Source organism: Ranitomeya variabilis, chromosome 4, assembly GCF_051348905.1.
Source record: "Ranitomeya variabilis isolate aRanVar5 chromosome 4, aRanVar5.hap1, whole genome shotgun sequence".
NCBI classification, from domain to species: Eukaryota; Metazoa; Chordata; class Amphibia; order Anura; family Dendrobatidae; genus Ranitomeya; species Ranitomeya variabilis.
In genome coordinates, this window is record NC_135235.1 from 64,438,731 (window position 1) to 64,454,028 (window position 15,298).

Below are 15,298 nucleotides of genomic sequence, written 5' to 3' on the forward strand. Positions count from 1 at the left end.
GAGGCCATTAAGGATGTTATGGTGGGGTTCCCTGCGCCTACAGGTCTGAATGAGGCTATGACTATGGCCATTCAGATTGATTGGCGTTTGCGGGAGCGCAAACCTGTGCACCAGTTGGCGGTGTCTTCTGAACAGGCACCTGAGACTATGCAATGTGATAGAATTCAGTCCAGAAGTGAACGGCAAAATTATAGGCGGAAAAATGGATTGTGTTTTTATTGTGGTGATTCAGCTCATGTTATATCAGCATGCTCTAAACGCACAAAAAAGGTTGATAAATCTTTTGCCATTAGTACTCTGCAGTCTAAGTTCATTTTGTCTGTAACTCTGATTTGTTCACTGTCATCCATTTCCGTCAATGCCTATGTGGATTCGGGCGCTGCCCTGAGTCTTATGGATTGGTCATTTGCCAAACGCTGCGGTTTTAGGCTGGAGCCTCTGGAAGTTCCTATTCCTTTGAAGGGAATTGACTCTACACCATTGGCTGTGAATAAACCGCAGTACTGGACACAAGTGACCATGCGCATGACTCCCGTTCATCAGGAGGTGATTCGCTTCCTTGTACTGTATAATTTACATGATGTACTAGTGCTTGGTCTGCCATGGTTACAAACTCATAATCCAGTCCTGGATTGGAAAACAATGTCTGTGGTAAGCTGGGGATGTCAGGGGGTTCATGATGATGCACCTCTGATTTCAATCGCTTCATCTACTCCTTCTGAGGTCCCTGCGTTTTTGTCTGACTATTGGGATGTTTTTGAGGAGCCTAAGCTCAATTCGCTCCCTCCTCATAGGGATTGTGACTGTGCTATAGAATTAATTCCTGGCAGTAAGTTCCCTAAGGGTCGTTTATTTAATCTGTCAGTGCCAGAGCATACTGCTATGCGGAATTATATTAAGGAGTCCTTGGAAAAGGGACATATTTGTCCATCTTCGTCCCCTCTGGGAGCAGGTTTTTTTTTCGTGGCTAAAAAAGATGGTTCCCTGAGGCCTTGTATAGATTATCGCCTTCTGAATAAGATTACAGTCAAATATCAGTATCCATTGCCATTATTGACTGATTTGTTTGCTCGCATTAAGGGGGCTAGGTGGTTCACTAAGATAGATCTTCGCGGTGCGTATAATCTTGTGCGGATAAAGCAGGGTGATGAGTGGAAAACCGCATGTAATACGCCTGAGGGCCATTTTGAGTATTTGGTAATGCCTTTTGGACTTTCTAATGCTCCTTCAGTCTTTCAGTCCTTTATGCACAATATTTTCCGTGAATATCTGGATAAGTTTATGATTGTGTATTTGGATGATGTTTTGGTGTTTTCTGATGACTGGGAGTCTCATGTTCTACAGGTCAGGAAGGTGTTTCAAGTCCTGCGGGCCAATTCTCTGTTTGTGAAGGGCTCAAAATGTCTCTTCGGAGTCCAGAAGATTTCTTTTTTGGGGTACATTTTTTCTCCTTCTACTATTGAGATGGATCCCGTCAAGGTTCAGGCGATTTGTGACTGGACACAACCTACATCTGTTAAGAGTCTTCAGAAGTTCTTGGGTTTTGCTAATTTTTATCGTCGGTTCATTACTAATTTTTCCAGTGTTGTTAAACCTTTGACTGATTTGACTAAAAAGGGTGCTGATGTTGCTAATTGGTCTCCTGCGGCTGTGGAGGCCTTTCAGGAACTTAAGCGCCGGTTTTCTTCTGCTCCTGTGTTATGTTAACCAGATGTTTCACTTCCTTTTCAGGTTGAGGTTGATGCTTCCGAGATTGGAGCGGGGGCGGTTTTGTCACAGAGAAGTTCCGATGGCTCGGTGATGAAGCCATGTGCGTTCTTTTCTAGAAAATTCTCGCCCGCCGAGCGCAATTATGATGTGGGTAATCGGGAGCTTTTGGCCATGAAGTGGGCATTTGAGGAGTGGCGTCATTGGCTTGAGAGTGCTAGACATCGTGTGGTGGTCTTGACTGATCACAAAAATCTGATTTACCTTGAGTCTGCCAGGCGTCTGAATCCTAGACAGGCTCGTTGGTCGTTGTTTTTTTCTCGTTTCAATTTTGTGGTTTCATACCTGCCAGGTTCAAAGAATGTGAAGGCAGATGCTCTTTCCAGGAGTTTTGTACCTGACTCTCCTGGAGACTCTGGGCCTACTGGTATCCTTAGGGATGGGGTAATATTGTCCGCCGTCTCCCCAGACTTGCGACGTGCATTGCAGGAGTTTCAGGCGGATAAACCTGATCGTTGTCCACCAGAAAGACTGTTTGTTCCGGATGATTGGACCAGTAGAGTCATCTCCGAGGTCCATTCTTCTGTGTTGGCTGGTCATCCTGGAATATTTGGTACTAGAGACTTGGTGGCCAGGTCTTTTTGGTGGCCTTCCTTGTCAAGGGATGTGCGCACCTTTGTGCAGTCTTGTGAAGTGTGTGCTCGGGCTAAGCCTTGCTGTTCTCGGGCCAGTGGGTTGTTGTTATCCTTGCCTATCCCGTAGAGGCCTTGGACGCACATTTCCATGGATTTTATTTCAGATCTCCCTGTCTCACAGAAAATGTCCGTTATCTGGGTTGTGTGTGACCGCTTTTCTAAGATGGTTCATTTGGTACCCTTGCCTAAGTTGCCTTCCTCCTCTGAGTTGGTCCCTTTATTTTTTCAGAACGTGGTTCGTTTGCATGGGATTCCGGAGAATATCGTTTCTGACAGGGGATCCCAGTTTGTGTCTAGATTTTGGCGGACGTTTTGTGCTAAGATGGGCATTGATTTGTCTTTCTCGTCTGCATTCCATCCTCAGACGAATGGCCAGATGGAGCGAACTAATCAGACCTTGGAAACTTATTTAAGGTGTTTTGTTTCCGCTGATCAAGATGACTGGGTTGCCTTTTTGCCACTGGCCGAATTTGCCCTTAATAATCGGGCTAGTTCTGCTACTTTGGTTTCTCCTTTCTTTTGTAATTCGGGGTTTCATCCTCGTTTTTCCTCTGGTCAGGTGGAGCCTTCGGATTGTCCTGGAGTGGACGTGGTGGTGGACAGGCTACATCAGATTTGGAATCAGGTGGTGGACAATTTGAAGTTGTCTCAGGAGAAGGCTCAGCAGTTTGCTAATCGCCGTCGCCGCGTGGGTCCCCGACTTCGTGTTGGGGACTTGGTGTGGTTGTCTTCTCGTTTTGTCCCTATGAAGGTCTCTTCTCCTATGTTCAAGCCTCGGTTCATCGGTCCTTATAAGATCTTGGAGATTCTTAACCCTGTATCTTTTCGTTTGGATCTCCCAGCATCGTTTGCTATTCATAATGTGTTCCATCGGTCGTTATTGCGGAGGTATGAGGTGCCCGTTGTTCCTTCGGTTGAGCCTCCTGCTCTGGTGCTGGTGGAGGGAGAATTGGAGTATGTTGTTGAGAAGATCTTGGATTCTCGTGTTTCCAGACGTAAACTCCAGTATTTGGTTAAGTGGAAGGGTTATGGTCAGGAGGATAATTCCTGGGTGGTCGCCTCTGATGTTCATGCTACTGATTTGGTCCGCGCCTTCCATAGAGCTCATCCTGATCGCCCTGGGGGTTCTCGTGAGGGTTCGGTGACCCCTCCTCAAGGGGGGGGTACTGTTGTGGATTCTGTTTTTGGGCTCCCTCTGGTGGTTACAACTGGTACTGGGTGACTTTGGTGGTTTGCGGTCTCTGGTTTCCACCTGTCCATCAGAGGCTGGGTGTTTCCTATTTAACCTGGCTTTCCTGTCATTCCCTTGCCGGCTATCAATGTATCAGTGTGTCTCTGTTACCTTTGTTACCTGCTTCTAAAGCCTTCAAGACAAGCTATGTCTGGATTTCCCTGTTTCATGTTTGCTTTCATGTTTTTAGTCCAGCTTGCAGATATGTAATTCTCTGCTGCTGGTTGCTCTAGTGGGCTGAAATTACCACTCATGTACCATGAGTTGGCACATGAGTTCAAGTAATTTCAGGATGGTATTTTGAAGGGTTTTTAAGCTGACCGCGCAGTTCACCTTTTGTATCCTCTGCTATCTAGCTTAAGCGGGCCTCATTTTGCTGAATCTGTTTTCATAACTACGTTTGTGCCTTCCTCTCATTTCACCGTCATTATATGTGGGGGGCTGCTATTTCTGTGGAAATATTTCTCTGGAGGCAAGAGAGGTCTATTATTCTTCTGATAGGGGAAGCTAGATCTCCGGCTGGCGCGAGACGTCTAGAGTCCCCCCAGGAACGTTCCCCGGCTACTGTTAGTTGAGTGTTGAGGTTCAGGGTCGCGGTCAGCTCAGGTTCCATCACCCTAGAGCTCGTCCTGTTTTTGCCCGTATTATGTTGACAAATTCCCTGCCATTGGGAACATGACACACAATATGTTACAACAAATGCCAACCAAAGAACAAACACATACATTCAATAGTCCACATATAGATAAGTCTGTTCCCTTACTGAAAATAGATGTCTGGTTTATTAAGATAAAATGCTGTTTCATCACACCTTGGCTGTTAAAGGTGTTTTTCAGGCTGACAAAATTATGCAGTCGCTTTGTGATTGCAGACAGCGGAATGGTGGCAGTGTGTGATATGTGTAAATTGATTGAAGGTCATAACCGTGGTCGAGCTGCTGATCCATAATGCATCAGAACATTACAAGAAAATCATGTGGGTCCTGGCTGGGTGTTGGTCTTGTGTGGACCTTTCAGGCTGCCTGTAGCCGATGGTGTTGGCTGGCCAGGACCGCGCGTTCCGCACATTTAATTATGGAGACTCCTATTTAGCATGGAGTCTTAAGTGATAGCGGGTACACAGTCTTAAGCATGTTTCCTTCACAGTAACAACACTATGTTTTCCTTTTCATACCCATAGTACTCGAGTGTACGAAGTAACTCATCTTGTAGGATGCTCACATATAGCTCAGAATTGAAACCACCATCAATTCTGGTTAAGTATACAACGTCTTTGGAAGTGAAACAACCCCATATCATCAGACTTCCTCTACCAAACTTGACAGTTTTTTCAATTTCTCAATCCGTTAGCCCCTTTTATTCCCTTGTTTCTTCCAGACCAATTTGAACCCATCAGAGCCTAGTCTATTGATTTTCATCTGATCGCTCCAAATTACTCGCTTCCAATGTTGTACTGTCCACCTTTCTTGATGATTTTGAAGCCAAGGCTCCTTCACCTTTTTTCGAGCCATGATTCCAGACTTGTGTAATGTGCGTTGTACGATACTTGCATGGATGTCTGTGATCTCTCTATTAAGAAGCATACAAGCCACCTCTACTGCCGTGTTTGTTGTGCCGGAACTGATAGATCTTGTGGTGAGCTGACTTGCTGACTCCAATAATTTTCTTGGACGTCCACCTCTTGGCTTTTGAATGGATGGACGGACTTCATTTCATATTCTTCCAACTGTCATGGTGCTCACATGATGCAGTTTGGCAATTTTGTTGGGTGAGAGACCACTATCGATGAGCTGGAAGATGCTGTTTCTCTTTCCTTGTGAAATCTTCATGGTATGCTCCCCTATTCGAACAAGTGGCCTTTCACTTGAGAATCAACCTAATGACATACTGAACTATTAGTGAATATGAGAACAGGTGTGTGGTATGCGGAAAGAAAAAGATTTTTCCACCACCAGGAGCAAAACGGTAACAATGCAGTGACATGACAAGAATCTGCATAACTAATTATAAGCAAAATAGTTGCAAGCCAAATTCATGTATGAGAGAGCTAAAATGTTGGTAGTCTCATGTTCAAAGCAGTAGTGGATGGTGAAATACGGTGGCTGAATGTCAAAAGTTCATAACTTTGATACCCTTTTGCTCATCAGTGTTTAAAAATACCTTATTCTCACATCCTATATTACTATACATTATGCGCAGTGTCAGACTGGGGTGCCAAGGGACCACCAATAACCAACACCAGGGGCCCACTTTTCAACTACATGCAAATGTGACATTATCCTCAATCATAAATTTATATAATAATGAACTGGGTAAATTGTTAAATGAATAGGATGCTGCCTCTCTCTGTGCATAGTTATTCCATTATATTGTGCCAAGTGCTACTCATATAAGAGGGTGTTGGCCCACTCCAGCACAGGGGCCCACCGGAGGATTTTCCTTTCCGCCAGTCCAAGCCTGAATATGTGTATTACACTTCAAGACTTATTTGGACACAACTTCTCATTTAAATATTTTTCTGTATTTTCATGACTATGAATATTGTACATTCAAACTGAAAGCATCAAAACTATGAATTAACACATGTGGAATTATATACTTAACAAAAAAGTGTGAAACAACTGAAATTATGTCTTATATTCAAAGTAGCCACCTTTTGCTTTGATGACTGCTTTGCACACTCTTGGCATTCTCTTGATGACCTTCAAAAGGTAGTCACAGGGAATGGTCTTCCCACAATCTTGAAGGAGTTCCCAGAGATGCTTAGCACTTGTTGGCCCTTTTGCCTTCACACTGCGGTCCAGCTCATCCCAAACCATCTCGATTGGGTTCAGGTCTGGTGACTGTGGAGGCCAGGTCATCTGGCGTAGCACCCCATCACTCTCCTCCTTGGTCAAATAGCCCTTACACAACCTGAAGGTGTGTTTGGGGTCATTGTCCTGTTGAAAAATAAATGATGGTCCAACTAAACCCAAACCGGATGGAATAGCATGCCGCTGCAAGATGCTGTGGTAGCCATGCTGGTTCAGTTCAGTATGCCTTCAATTTTGAATAAATCCCCAACAGTGTCACCAGCAAAGCACCCCCACACCATCACACCTCCTCCTCCATGCTTCACGGTGGGGACCAGGCATGTAGAGTCCAGCTGTTCACCTTTTCTGCGTCGCCCAAAGATACGGTGGTGGAACCAAAGATGTCAAATTTGGACTCATCAGACCAAAGCACAGATTTCCACTGGTCTAATGTCCATTCCTTGTGTTCCTTAGCCAAAACAAGTCTCTTCTGCTTGTTTCCTGTCCTTAGCAGTATTTTCAGTTGTTTCACACTTTTTTGTTAAGTATATATGGAGCGCCCCCACTGCGGCAGGGCCGAGGGGTACCCGGTACCGGGCCTCTCTGTCTCAGTTCTGGGGTTGTCACGGTGGCTAGACCCGGCCCTGCTGAGGGGCGTCCAATGAAGGTGGAGAGTGATGCTGTTGTGGTGTGGTGTCGGTCGCAGTAAATAACAAGGACACCAGGTTGCAGTCTCTTTACCTCTTTACTGAAGGCTTCCGAATCCTCAGTCCGAAATACGGTGAACCGGGCTGCGTGAATCCAGCCGGTCCGATGGCACCTCCAGAGTTCCCTTTGCAGATGGAAATCTGTGCCTACCTTCTAGCGCTTGTGTGTTGTAGTCCTTCCCTGCTGTGCTTACGGGATAGTCCTCACAACTGTTGTGTCTGTTTCTGAAGTTCCCTCACAACTCGATTATGATGTTCTGTTTCGTCCCCCAGATGATATGGCTAGGACGCACCCGTATGACGGGTAGGCTCGGAGGTCTTCCGGGACCCTAGAGTCGCCCCTCTGCAGATGTTGCCCCCTGTGTCTGCTTAGGTGATTTTGGGTGAGACAGCCCGCCTATAACTGACTGTCCTGCCGTAGGTTTGAAGTAAGGCCTGGAGCTCAATACTTCCTCGGCGTTCCGGCCACCGGCTACGCGCCTCAGTAGGATGTTGCCTCGTCTTACAGCACGACTCCTACTGGTGTTTCTCCTTGTTGCGTTGATCTCGTTTCTCACTCAGCATAATAAACCTCGCTTCTTGTCCTTTCTTGGGGTACCGCCGCGATGAAGTGCAGGCGCGGTCCCGTAACGTTCTTTCTGTTCGCTAGGCCGCTGTCAGGATCCCACCCCTGACAGGGACCCCCTGAATCTTCCCCTGCAACACCCTCTGCCACAGGATGTTGCCTGGTTCCAACCCAGTCAGCTTCTCACTAACTTCCTCTCTAACCCCCAGTTTTACCAGATTGTGAGGAGTGGCCTAATACATAGCACCCTTAGCTCCCCCTGGAGGCCAGACTGTGAAGTGTATTGGTGTCTGTGATACCTGGTCAGGTGAACTCCTTCAGTGCCATCAGACGTACCATAGCCCCCCTTAGCGGCAGAGCATCAGTACTGCAACAACCAGGACTCTGGGGCGCTGCACTCCCCCTGGTTAAATCCAGTACTCCTGGACTGGGAAGAAAACAACAATACATGTCAGCAAAAAGACATACAATTTTGAAATGCAATAACAAGTAAACTTTAACAAGGCTTCCCTTTATGGGAGGTGAGGACACTTGAACGTTACAAACATGGTTAAATATTTTAAATAACATACTATAAATAACTTCTCTTACCCAACCGGGTATTCTACTTAGTGCAATTTCTGAACAATAATTTAACGTTGCCTTTAAGGACGTACACACTGAATCCACTAAAGACCTTCTTATAAAACACTATAAGGCTAATCAACTTTTCTTCATTTTCCACCTTTACATCTGCAGGACCGCCTGTCTGTCTGCCCCAGGCCTACTGCCTCTCGCTCTGTTGCAGGACCGCCCCATCTCTCATCCGGGCCTACTGCCTTTCTGCTACTATACACAGTATAGAACTTATCATCCTTCTCTCAGTTCAAGATCGCTGAGCCATCTCGGTATGGCTCCTAGGAGGACTCACCGACTAACCCCATACGGGTTCACTTCCTGTCCTCATTCTCTAACACATTATTAAGCATTTCTTACAATTAACTAGCTTTCTACATATAACTTTGACATGTAAGCATTATTCGACTTTAAGTGCTATTGTTGAACGTCCCCTTTAAGAAGGGACCAAGTCTCTCGGAGGTAGTGCAACTTCTCAAGCTGCAAGTTCCTATACAGCAAGGACTCCGGTGCTGTTTCCAAGGACTGTTTCTTCGCAAAGAGTCCTTTTCTTTGTAAAACCAGTAGAGGGCACCTTTAATAAGGTGCAAACTATTTACAAAACAGTTTGTGAATCATTCACCGTCCATGATTCGGTAGTCTTTATAACATGGGTGAACAGGGAGCAAAAAGGAAAATAAAAGCAAAAATAAAAGCAATAGGGATCCCGGGTAAACGAAGGGATTCCTTCAAGAATAACCCTAGTCGGGCTTAAAGCAGCAAAAAGCAGGGAAACAAGCAGTTAACTATTTACATATCCATGGCATCGAGGTTTACTCTCGCTCTGGCGGCCGTAGCTCCGCATAGACCTCGCCCGGCAAGGTGATCGGCGAGATCGGGGCCTTTAAGAAGTGCTCCATACCCGTGACCCGATCCCAGGGTGTAAGGCGCCGGAGTCTATAGATCCCAGGGAGAGGGGGTACCGTGACGGGGCCTATCAGCAAGTCCTCTGCTGGCGAGGCAGGGTCGTTCTTCATACCTGCTTCAGATGCCGTCCCTCCAGTGCCGATTTGCTCCGTCTCCGCTGGGGTCTGGAACGCTAGTTGCAGGGCCTTGCGCTGTGGCATTGTCATCTCTGTTTGCAGCATCTCGCTTTCCAGCAGGGCCTTGTTTCTGGCTTCGGAGCCTGGAACTTCTTTCTTGCTCCGGACCAGACGAGGCTGCCGACAGACGTCTGATGAGGCTCCCGATGAAGGTCTTCTTCCACCCGGCCTCAGTGCTCAGCTGCGTCCGCCGGAGTTGGTCGCTGAGCTCATCCACTCCGGCCTGCAGGAAGTCAATATCAGCGGTGGAGGCCTGGTTGCGGTGCCCTTCCGGGTAGCTGGGGGAGTCCTCTGCTCCTACCCCACGCTCCAGCTCCGGGTGGCTGGCCATGGCGTCCTCCATGTCGCTGACTTCTTCTTCCTGGTCCTTTTCCTGCTCTCTCCTTCGTGGGCGGTTTCGCTTTCTTTGTCTCTGCCCACCATTGAGGATCAGGAGGTGGATCTCGGCTGCTGACGGACACGTCCTCAAAGGGCCAAAATATTTAGACTGTTAGACTGGGCGGCCATTGTCTTTCGCGCTCTTCAGCTTGTCTACGCCCACTTTACGCCCCTCTTCTTCTCCTGCGCTCTCCTCAGCGCTGTAATGGCGGCGGTTTTGGTGGGAACTTCTGGCGGCAAGTGGCAATACACAGCCTTTGCAATAAGTCACAGTCCAAGCACAATAAATCACAGTTCCAAGGCACACATGACCTGATTCTTCAAGCTTAAGTAGATCCTGTTCATGACGCCAAGTTGGAGTGCCCCCACTGCCGCAGGGCTGAGGGGTACTCGGTACTGGGCCTCTCTGTCTCAGTTCTGGGGTTGTCACGGTGGCTAGACCCGGCCCGTGACCCTGCTGAGGGGCGTCCAATGAAGGTGGAGAGTGATGCTGTTGTGGTGTGGTGTCGGTCGCAGTAAATAACAAGGACACCAGGTTGCAGTCTCTTTACCTCTTTACTGAAGGCTTCCGGATCCTCAGTCCGAAATACGGTTAACCGGGCTGCGTGAGTCCAGCCAGTCCGATGGCACCTCCAGAGTTCCCTTTGCAGGTGGAAATCTGTGCCTACCTTCTAGCGCTTGTGTGTTGTAGTCTTTCCCTGCTGTGCTTACGGAATAGTCCTCACAACTGTTGTGTCTGTTTCTGAAGTTCCCTCACAACTCGATTATGATGTTCTGTTTCGTCCCCCAGATGATATGGCTAGGACGCACCCGTATGACGGGTAGGCTCGGAGGTCTTCCGGGACCCTAGAGTTGCCCCCCTGCAGATGTTGCCCCCTGTGTCTGCTTAGGTGATTTTGGGTGAGACAGCCCGCCTATAACTGACTGTCCTGCCGTAGGTTTGAAGTAAGGCCTGGAGCTCAATACTTCCTCGGCGTTCCGGCCACCGGCTACGCGCCTCAGTAGGATGTTGCCTCGTCTTACAGCACGACTCCTACTGGTGTTTCTCCTTGTTGCGTTGATCTCGTTTCTCACTCAGCACAATAAACCTCGCTTCTTGTCCTTTCTTGGGGTACCGCCGCGATGAAGTGCAGGCGCGGTCCCGTAACGTTCTTTCTGTTCACTAGGCCGCTGTCAGGATCCCACCCCTGACAGGGACCCCCCTGAATCTTCCCCTGCAACACCCTCTGCCACAGGATGTTGCCTGGTTCCAACCCAGTCAGATTCTCACTAACTTCCTCTCTAACCCCCAGTTTTACCAGATTGTGAGGAGTGGCCTAATACATAGCACCCTTAGCTCCCCCTGGAGGCCAGACTGTGAAGTGTATTGGTGTCTGTGATACCTGGTCAGGTGAACTCCTTCAGTGCCATCAGACGTACCATAGCCCCCCTTAGCGGCGGAGCATCAGTACTGCAATGACCAGGACTCTGGGGCGCTGCATATTATTCCACATGTGTTAATTCATAGTTTTGATGCCTTCAGTGTGAATGTACAATTTTCACAGTCATGAAAATATAGAAAAATCTTTAAATGAGAAGGTGTGTCCAAACTTTTGGTCTGTACTGTGTATATATATATATATATATATATATATATATATATATATACATACACTCACCGGCCACTTTATTAGGTACACCTGTCCAACTTCTTGTTAACACTTAATTTCTAATCAGCCAATCACATGGCGGCAACTCAGTGCATTTAGGCATGTAGACATGGTCAAGACAATCTCCTGCAGTTCAAACCGAGCATTAGTATGGGGAAGAAAGGTGATTTGCGTGCCTTTGAACGTGGCATGGTTGTTGGTGCCAGAAGGGCTGGTCTGAGTATTTCAGAAACTGCTGATCTACTGGGATTTTCACGCACAACCATCTCTAGGGTTTACAGAGAATGGTCCGAAAAAGAAAAAAAATCCAGTGAGCGGCAGTTCTGTGGGCGGAAATGCCTTGTTGATGCCAGAGGTCAGAGGAGAATGGGCAGACTGGTTCGAGCTGATAGAAAGGCAACAGTGACTCAAATCGCCACCCGTTACAACCAAGGTAGGCCTAAGAGCATCTCTGAATGCACAGTGCGTCGAACTTTGAGACAGATGGGCTACAGCAGCAGAAGACCACACCGGGTACCACTCCTTTCAGCTAAGAACAGGAAACTGAGGCTACAATTTGTACAAGCTCATCGAAATTGGACAGTAGAAGATTGGAAAAACGTTGCTTGGTCTGATGAGTCTCGATTTCTGCTGCGACATTCGGATGGTAGGGTCAGAATTTGGCGTAAACAACATGAAAGCATGGATCCATCCTGCCTTGTATGGAGCATCTTTGGGATGTGCAGCCGACAAATCTGCAGCAACTGTGTGATGCCATCATGTCAATATGGACCAAAATCTCTGAGGAATGCTTCCAGCACCTTGTTGAATCTATGCCACGAAGAATTGAGGCAGTTCTGAAGGCAAAAGGGGGTCCAACCCGTTACTAGCATGGTGTACCTAATAAAGTGGCCGGTGAGTGTATATATATATGTTATGATCCTCGTGGTAGGATCTCAAACTGACCTGACACATATACCCTGAATATATAGGACAAGTTCTGGGGATGTGGAAGCTATACTGACCGCAATCCTGATCCTATCCAAACACACTAAAGGCAGCTGTGGAACGTTACCTGAAAACCTAGACGTCTCGTCACAGCCTGAGAAACTGACTACCCCTAGAGAGAAAGCAAAGACCTCACTTGCCTCAGAGAAATATCCCCAAAGTTTTAGATAGCCCCCACAAATAATAACGGTGAGTTAAGGGGAAAACACAAACGTAGAGATGAAACAGGTTTAGCAAATGAGGCCCGCTAATACTAGATAGGCAGAAAATAGATAGTTTTTGTACTGACCGCACAGACACCTATCAAAAGTAAACCATGCAGAGAATACAAGAACCCCCACACCGACTCACGATGTGAGGGGCGCACTCTGCACCCCAGAACTAACCAGCAAGCAAAAAATCACATAAAAGCAAGCTGGGCTGAACTCAAAATATAATAAGAAACGTTTTCAAGGAAATAATGAGAAACTGAACAAGCAAACTTAGCTTCTCATAGCAGGAGACTGGTCACAAGGAATATTCAGGAGAGCACAGGATCAGGACTGAATACACCGACAGCAGGCGACAAGTAAAGGTCCAGGTGAGTTAAATAGGAGCATAGCAGGAGATGAAACAGCTGAGCCCAGCCAAGACCAGCCATATCGCTAAAGGCTACCAGAGGGAGCCCAAGAACAAACTCACACAGTACCACTCATGACCACAGGAGGGAGCCCGAGAACGGAATTCACAACATATATATATATATATAAATATTGTTTGCGATCTGGCAATTTAACTTTGAGACAGGATAAATATTCTTTACGAATTAAAAACTAAATTGGTATCCAGGAAGTAATGATTCTCCTTGCAGAGCGTGGCATGTTAAGTATGCCGAGATGAGGAGACTTAAGGCTACTTTCACACTAGCATCGTACCGACGCAAACTGTGAAAGAAAAACACAACGGGGGCAGCGGATGCAGTTTTACAACGCATCCGCTGCCCCATTGTGATGTCCGGGGAGGCGGGGGCGGAGTTCCGGCTGCGCATGCGCGGTCAGAAATGGCGGACACGACGCACCAAAAAATATTACATGTAACTTTTTTGTGCCGACGGTCCGACGCAACACGACGCATCAGTCGCACGACGGTTGCGACGTGTGGCAATCCGTCGCAATGCGTCGCTATTGCAAGTCTATGGAGAAAAAACGCATCCTGCAAGCTATTTTTCTCCAAAACGACGCATTGCAGCGTGCGTCGTACGACGCTAGTGTGAAAGCAGCCTAAAGCTGCAATGCTCCTGTGGGAAATATGCAAATAGTCTCTTCAGAGAGGAAGAGGACTAGAACTCTAGTGCCACCTATAGGAAGAAGCAATCCTAGAAGTCAATGTCAACCCTTTAGCAAGCCTTGTTACATGACTTAGGATAAAAGGCAAAACCAGAATCTCAATTTGCAGATACTGTGTTTCGGGGTACTGCCCCTCATCAGTACAAAGTGTGAGATCTGGTCCTCTCCGAAGAGACTATTTGCAAAGTAAATTGGAGTTTCTAGGAGCTGTGGGGCCCTTATTGCTGCTCTATATTAAAACTACCCAAATCATATTTCAACAGCTATTTCAGTGTTCAAGGGCTGACATTGAGACACATTTTAAACACAACCAAAATAAACAATTTTTTTTAAAGGATATTACAGATCATTGTGCAATAATTATAGGGGGTGAAACTTTGAATAAAACTAATTTTTATTTTTTCTATAGAACGCTTTATCGCCTTAATATAAATATACATAATGCACAACACTATTCACATAACTCATTGGTGTCTTCAGGGGCAGGAACGTAACAATACAGTCCACCACTCTTATATGTGCACACTGTCACAATTCTCCTCTATTCTTCATGTGAGTGGACAGGCATGTGACCAAAAGTAAGCAATTTGCATAGCTGCAGTCACATGCCTACTAGACTTTCCTGCATCTCTCTCCTGTGATTCTCTCAAACTATTGAGAAAAGTGTAAGATAATCCTATTCGGCACATGACCACAACTGTGAAAATCTCAAACTTGTGGTTGAATAACTATCCACTAATATGGAGAAGACAGAGGAGTTTTTACAGTGTGCACATCTCACTGCCATGATTCAGCAGTCTGCACATAGTGACTGCAGAGTTGTTTTTTTTTTCAGCTTCGAAAACCCCTTTAATTTTCAGCCGGGATGTGAGGGTGAGTTGTGATAGCTACATGACAGTGCTAAGCCTAATCCTATCACTACAGTTGTTACATGGCTAACAGGAAGAAGCCGGACTGTACTCTTCCACATCTCCTCCCACTGGTAGCTTTCGAAGAAGAAAGATAGGGACATCAAAAGAGATCAGTGCAAAGTGTAAGATAGATTTAATTAAACGGGTGGACCACAGCTTTGTCACTGCTGTCCCTTCTTGACGTCCTTTTCCAGGTGTGTGATGGAAAAGTGACTGCAGCTTTAGAGACTGAGCTACACTCTTGTTGTGCCCACCGCCCTCATCTCCAGTGGACGCTATCTGCATCTTCATTGGCCATTGCCACAGTCCCTGATTCTATAATCGCTGTCTCTTTCCCTGAAGTGAGACATTATCAGGCGGCAGTGATCGAAGCAGGGTGGGCCTCAACATCTCTACTCCACAGTTTCTTTCACTGCCCTCATACATATCATAATCTGGGGTCGGCGTGGGTTTCACTAACCCTACGTCACGGGGTTACCACAATGGAGGGGAGCCAGAAGACGACAGCAACTGGTTGCTCCTACTCCACTGCTGAGAAGAAGCACTTCTCTGGTTTATTAAACGTGTTTACGTCTTCCAGCATAACAGAAGTTAATCGGACATGTTTGAAATTTCTGTGTTCAGCCATGCTCGGTTAGTCACTCCTTTTCCCTAT

At 46.8% G+C, this 15,298-nt stretch overlaps 1 long non-coding RNA gene across 2 annotated transcripts in view; it reads left to right on the forward strand.

The window, feature by feature from the left end:
- LOC143768396 (uncharacterized) overlaps positions 1–15,298 on the forward strand; it is a 168,894-nt gene that overhangs the window by 46,919 nt on the left and 106,677 nt on the right. The window lies entirely within an intron of this gene.